We start from the raw sequence: 7,728 nt of genomic DNA on the forward strand, positions 1-7,728 counted from the left end.
GGATTTTGGGATACTCACTCCCGTCTTCCCCTTTGCTCTAACTGTTCTGCTGCTCAAGTATTTGTTGCTAGGAAAATCCCAAACCCCTTTCCCATTATTCTTTTACATCTCTCCTTCCTCATTCTCAGATCCAAAGAGCTGCTCTCAGCCCCACCTTCCCCGTCTTCCCACGCTGTACCAGGCCCACAGAAAAGTCTTAACTGACATTCTCCAGAAGTCTTCACCATGGCTGACTTTAAAACTTTCAGCAAAAAAGTCCCTACAAAGAGTTCAATGTAAATAAACTTTCTCTTTTTGTGTTGGCCTGTTCTACTTGGCCACTGGCTAAAAAACTCAGCACTTCTAAGCTAGACACCCCCTTACTAGTTTTTCACAAAAAATGTGAACAAGGCCTCTGGCCTTGAGCTGGGGCTTCACAGAGATGGCTACATTTCTAAGATAAAGAAGTTACCAACTGGACTCCATGGTAACAGCTGGCAGGGAGAAAAAAAGAAAGGCAAGAAAAAGAGTCCCCCTCCCAGGTGTCCTTGAAAAGTTAACTTGCTGAGAACAGAGGAAAAAACAGAAACAAAAACTGCTTTTTGCGAACTTCTCAGGACTATGAACTTCTGAGCCCCTTCCCTTACATGTTCGGTACAAAATTCTGAAACTATCTAAACATGGGGTTCAGGGGATTAATTGATTTCAACAGAAAAAATGCCCTCTGAATCCAGTTGCAAGCAAATAGGACTGTTTCTCTGTCTTCAGTGCTATCTTAGGTGCCTTGCCTTGTATTTCCCTACAACAATATAATTCTATATACTTAAACATTGTTTATGTTTTCATGAAATGTTCAACCGATGTGATTAATTTTGTAATGGTGCAAATGTTTCCCAGAGTGCACTATCATGACGCAGGTTCATTTGAAGATCAAATAGGGGGGCATACAACCGGTTCCCCTGGGAACATATACCCTCACTTTAGCCATACTATTAGGAATAGGGGTTGCTGCAGGGGTGAGCACAGGAACCAGTGCCCTGGTCCATGGGACACAACAGGAACCAGTGCCCTGGTCCATGGGAAACAACAAGTCACCCAATTGGAAGCAGCACTAGACCAATACATAAAGATATTAGAAACCTCCATCACAGCTTTTCAGGAATCTTTTATCTCTCTATCTGAAGTTGTTTTACAGAACACTCGAGATTTGGACCTCCTCTTCATGAGAGAAGGGGACCTTTGTGCTGCATTGAGGAAAGAATGTTGTTTTTATGCTGACCATACTGGAGTTGTAAAAAAAAAATCTATGAGTAAATTAAAGAAACACCTTGAAGATCATCAACCAGAGAGAGAGGCCCAAAAAGGGTGGTTTGAGTCTTTTCACACAGTCCCCCTGGTTAACTACGGTTTTATCAACCCTGGCCGGTCTATTAATAATCCTCATATTATTGCTAACTATAAAACCCTGTATGCTCAACCGTGTCATTTCTTTTCTCCAAGCTCAAATTGGACAAGTTAAACATATGGCAATACCCCACTAGCCGACATAGAATGTACACCCCCCAATGATCACTTTTATTTTTAAAAGTATCCAATAGAAGAAGTGGGGAATGAAAGGTTAATAAAATAGGTACTTGTCACTTCCTGTTTTTCTGTATGCTTAGGAAAACACTGTTGAAATATTGACAACTGTTGCTAATCTTGTTTCCAGAATGTGCTATCCACAACTGCCAAATTGCACAATGTACTCCCTCACCCGTTTGAACGCAAACTGCCTACTCGCCCTGACCCATCAAAAAACGTCTATCCCTGCCGCCTCCAAGGAAAGTATATAAGATCTGCTTAAGCCATTCTCAGGGTTCTCTGCTCTATTCAAGGGAGCTCTGAGCTCCAGTATGCTGGACCCCCAATAAACCCTTAGCTGTTGCATAAGACAGTCTCTTGGTGGTCTCTTCCTTTGACCCTCGCCCGAATATTATTGGATGATTAAATGTAGAAGAAAACATACAGTCAAAAAGGGATAGTCGGTAGGATTAGGAAGATAGTCGGTAGGTTTAGGAAGAAGGGTGAGTATAGAATTTGGAACAAAAGTTCTTTAGCAATAATGTTTCAGTTAGAGAGTGAAGTTAATTGTCAGCACACGTGAAGAGTCAGTCACAATGATGAACTGGGGAAAAGATGTAGGAAAGCAGATATCAATAGAGACATTACGAAATCAGTCAAAGTATAAAGTGAGTGATTGGATTAGATATTTTCAAGAGCGTTGAGGTTGAATATATAATCTTAGGAAGAAACAAATATGTAGTCACCAATAGGATTGACATTTGAGAGCATTAGGAAACCTGGACATGGATGTTTTTAGTAATCCATGTTCACTTATAAGAAATCTTATATTGATATACAATCCTTCATTCCAACCAGTTATACAACTAATGGTAATATTAGGGTTATGGTTTATCATGAAATTGTGTGAGTTTTGCTTTAAAAGGCATTATGGAAATCAAAAATAATGTGTGTGGAAAGAAGTCTCATGAAAATACAAGCCAGGAAACATGAAGGAATACATGTGTTCTGAAGCAGGAAGTGATTGAATATGAAACAAATGCCTATGAATTTGCTAACTGTGGATGATATATATATATATATATATATATATATCCTTTGATGTGCATAAACTGAAGAAATAGTAATGCACCAGTGTTGAATAAAAATGAACGTCAGCCTACATATCATGTCCCATCGGAATCTACTTGAATTGATGTTAAGACTGGGTCAGTTACTGTAGAATAATTAGGATTTCTATGCACCATTCAGTGAAGTTTTTTCTCAGTAGTAGGAAACAAATATGTATGTCAGATGGATGAATATTTCTGAGAATAATCTTGTGAAATGTTGATTATACATCCACATACATGAATATGAATGAATTTAGGGAGTGTATAATAAGACAAATTTCTCATATTTTGAAAAATATTGAGAATATATATGTATATATATATACAAACAGACACACTCAGAGACATTAAAAATAGCAATATATATTCCAATGGAAATTCACCATGAAATATATATCATCCACAGATCCAAAAATATTCATTTTGCTGAACATGGATTTATATATTATGATTTTCAACTAGGAAACTCACCCATAGGTTGAATTTTCAGTTCCAACAGCATTTAGGAGGAGTGGTCTCTTCTCACAGTTTGAAAATGCCATGCCAGCCACCTCACAAAAATGTAAGTGTGATAACAGGTAGGATTCTATATGTGAATATAAATATACAGGTGCTGAATAGGCTACAGAGAAAGGAGACAGGAATTTGTTGAGAGCCACAGCTGAAGGGGCCCCAGTAAACCTCCAGCTGCCAGCAAATTTCCAGCTGCCTACTGATTATTGGCTCACAGCGGCCCCAGCAACATCTAGCTGATTTTCTCCTCTGTGGTGATGCTCATTTGAGATGCTTATTGAGCTCTTTTCCTGCCCTTCCAGACTGCCAGCTGATGGTTGTCTCACATTGGCCCCAGCAACATCTATCTCATTGGCTCCTCTGCGTTGATGCTCATTGGGCTGTTTCCCTGCCCTTTCAGTCCACGGAGCTGCTCATTGGGGGACTTTTTTGGCTCCACCCTTGTGACCCAGCCAATTGGCCTCAAGAGCAGGAGGATTGTGGGAGTTGGAGAGGCTTGTGGGCTTGAGAGAGACTTTACAAGGAAGCCAGTGGTGGCAGTTGGGCTCTAAGGGTTTTTCCTGAGGAGCAGTTTTGTTTGGGGTGTGTGGTTCTAAATATTAAGTTTGTTTCTTTTGACAAGTGGCTCCTTAATCATGCCCAGCCAGACTGAAGCATTTGGTGGCTCGCATGGGGACCAAGTGAAGGTAAGTCATAAGGTAAACTGCTCGCCCCTGAGGGCAGGGCGAGAGGATGGGTAGCCATTTTAAGATTCCTCTTTAGATTTGCTTCACTTTTGTTTTAAGTTGCCTGTCCCTGGAGATGAGTGAGATGGAAGAAAAACCGCTCACATCTGAGGAAAAACTTTTTACATCTGAGGAACAGAGTGTGATAAAGGATGGGTGCACATGTCAGGAGGATAGAAAGGCTATAATGACTTTTTGTTGTTCTCTTTTTATTTTATTCTGTCTCGGTTTTGTTTGGCATCATCTTGTTGGATTGTATTATAGTAAAAATGCGGAATCAAAAATTAGTAAAAAACAAACTGAAAAAGTGTTAAGTAAATTGTTAGAGGCAGGAGGCATCTCACTAAATAAAGAACAGTCACGGCATATGTTCATACAATATAAAAATGTAGCCCATGGCTTTTTAAGGAGGAGTTGTTAAATATATCAGAATGGAATCATCATGGTGAAGATTTAAAAAGAGGAGAAAAGAACAGCCCAGGGACTCTGCCAGTTGGCACATTGCCATTGTGGACATTCATATCTGGTTTGTTTAGTCCAAAGCCTTCAGTTCAGACAAAGATAGAGGAACAAAGCTTAGATCAGAAAAAGGCATCAGGGGGAAAGTTACCAAAGGAGACTGCTACTAACAACTTTCTATCACCAGAGGGCATTAGTGCCCAACCAACAGCGCCACCTCTACAGGAGACTGTTACTAACACATTTCTATCACCAGAGAATGTAAATGTCCAACTAACAAGGCCACCTCTATATGCTGGGGGGCCCCCAACCCCCGCAGTTGATAATTTGGATCCTGAGACAGGATCTCAAATGTAAACATGCCCTGTATTTGAGGTAGGAGGGCAGCGAATTCACCATGCTTTAAATTTCAAAATAGTGAAGCAGCTAAAAGAGGCTGTAACAACCTATGGTCCTCAAGCAAACTTCATTGTAAGCTTGGTTGAATCCATTAACAACTTGAACATGACTCCAGGAGATTGGGCTAATATGTGTAAAGCTGTGCTAAATGGAGGTCAGTATCTGTTATGGAAGGTTGCCAATGAGGAATTTTGCAAGGAGACGGCTAGGCAAAATGCAGCAGCTGGTAATGCTCAGAGAAATCTAGATATGTTGTTAGGAAAGGGACCTTATGAGGATCAGCAGCAACAAATTGCATATGATCCTGGCGTATACCCACAAATTCCTGTAAAGGTGATTAGGGCATGGAAGACTTTACAAGGACATGGAGGTTTACAAGGTCAATTATCTAAGGTAATACAAGGAGCTAATGAATCTTTCACTTAATTTGTAGATAGGATTATTCCAACAGCTACCAGAGTTTTTGGAAATACAGAACAAGCAATGCCATTAATAAAACAACTGGCTTATGACCAAGCAAATTGTGGGTGCAGAGACATCATTAGACCATGGAAACATGTGGATTTAAACACATATATTAAATTGTGCAGAGACACTAATGAACAAGAGCAAGTCGTGGCAGCTGCAGTACAACAGGCTTTAGATGCCAGAGACATTAATGAACAAGGGAAAACTGTGGCAGCTCCAGTAAAACAGGCTTTAAATGCCAGGCAAAGAACATGCTACAATTGTGAACAAACAGTACTTTTAAAAGGAATTGCCCCATAGGACGAGGGTTTAACAAAACTAGGTTTCAAAGGAGTAGAATATGGGGTATTTGGCCACGATGCCATAGAGGGAGACATTGGGCTAATGATTGCCATTATCAAACCATCATAGAGGGTACTTCATTATCAAAAAAACGAACAAGGACCAGGTGTTTATCCACGATATCATGGAGAAAGCCATCGGGCTCCATTTGCCAAAAAATGGACAGGGGTTCCCAATACTCTGGGGCCGCAAATCACAAATATACGGAGCACTGGAGGAACCCAGCAACCCCAACAGGGTAGTGCCCAGGACACATTGTCCATCAGATCCCTCATCAGACAAACCAGAGGGAGCACAGGGTTGGACATCTGTGCCTCCACCAGATCAGTACTAACTCCAGAGTTGGGAGTTCAAATCATTCCCACAGGGGTGAAAGGACCTCTTCCCAAAGGAACAGTAGGCTTATTATTGGGATGCAGCTCTTCTACTCTAAAAAGACTTATGATAAATCCTGGGGTAATTGATCCCAATTATGAAGGTGAAATAAAAATTTTAGCCAGTTCTCCAAAGGGTATATCAGTAATTTCACCAGGAGATTGAATAGCACAGTTACTAATAAAACCAAGCCTACATGATAAATTTTCCAGTCATACTGTAGAAAGAGGTTCCAAGGGATTAGGCTCCACAGGTGTAGATTGGGCTATGCTTTCTTTAAATTTAAGTTCTTGCCCCATGCTAAAACTAAATATTCAAGGACATGAATTTAATGGGCTACTGGATACAGGTGCAGACCTTAGCATCATCTCTCATCAAGAATGGCCAAAACATTGGCCATTACAACAAGCCACTCAAACACTTCGAGGCCTAGGAGTGGCGACTAATCCCCATAAAGGTGCAATGGTATTAGATTGGAAGGATCCTGAAGGATGTGAAGAAACTATACAGCCGTAAGTATTGGATCATCTTCCCGTAAATTTATGGGGATGAGATGTCCTGGATCAATTAGGTTTGACATTAACAAAAAACATCAATCAAAATGCACCTACTATTATGGCTAGACAAGGTTTTAGGAAAGGAAAAAATTATAAATACAAGAACAAGTCATAGAAGCACCAAAAGAAATAGATCAATTAACAGATAGACATGGGTTGGATCTTCAGAAAGGGCCACTGAGACAATAAAAATTTCTTGAAAATCAGAAAGACCAGTATAAGTTCCTTAGTGGCCCCTTACTAAAAAAAAGATACAAGCAGCCCATGACCTGGTCAAACAACAATTAGCGGAAGGACATATATAACCTTCTGTATTTCCCCATAATACTCCCATTTTGGTCCTCAAATAAAATCTGGTAAATGGAGATTATTTCAAGATTTAAGAGCCATTAATAATGAGATGGTTATTATGGGACATGCTCAATCTGGGATTCCTCAATTATCTGCTTTGCAAAAACTTGGCATGTTTTTGGTATAGATATTAAAGATTTTTTTTTTTCAGTTCCAATTCATCCTGAGGATAGTCCACGTTTTGCATTTACTATCCCTGCACTGAATCACAAAGGTCCTGATCAGAGATATGAGTGGAAAGTACTCCCTCAAGGGATGGCTAACAGCCCAACTATGTGTCAAATTTATTTTAACAAAGTAATCCAGCCACTTAGAAATCAAAATCTTGAACTACAAATATTTCACTATATGGATGATGTATTATTAGCACACAAAGCCAAAAACCCATTGCTAGAATGTTATGCCACACTTACAAACTTATTAAAAATTGTAATCTAGAGATAGCAATAAATAAAGTACAATTAAATTTTCCAATTAATTATTTCGGAGTTCTATAATCCTCAACCATGGTCCGCCACCAAAAATTCAAATACGATTAGATCAACTCAAATCAATTGATGACTTTCAAAAGTTATTAGGAGACACAAATTGGATAAGGCCTTATCTTGGTATAACAGCAGGAGAGTTAGGACCTTTATTTGATATCCTAAAAGGGCCATCAGATCCAACTTCACCCAGAATGTTAACGCCTGAAACAAGAAAGGCATTAAAAAGCATAGAAACATATATGTGAAATATGCATTTGGGTTGAGTTGATATAATTTTGCATTTATTATTTATTGTATTACCTACAAAAAATATTCCTACAGGAGTATTTTGGCAAGAAGGTCCATTATTATGGATACATTTATCTTATTCTTCTAACACTATTATTACTAGGTATCC

Source organism: Callospermophilus lateralis, unplaced genomic scaffold (assembly GCF_048772815.1).
Source record: "Callospermophilus lateralis isolate mCalLat2 unplaced genomic scaffold, mCalLat2.hap1 Scaffold_600, whole genome shotgun sequence".
NCBI lineage: Eukaryota > Metazoa > Chordata > Mammalia > Rodentia > Sciuridae > Callospermophilus > Callospermophilus lateralis.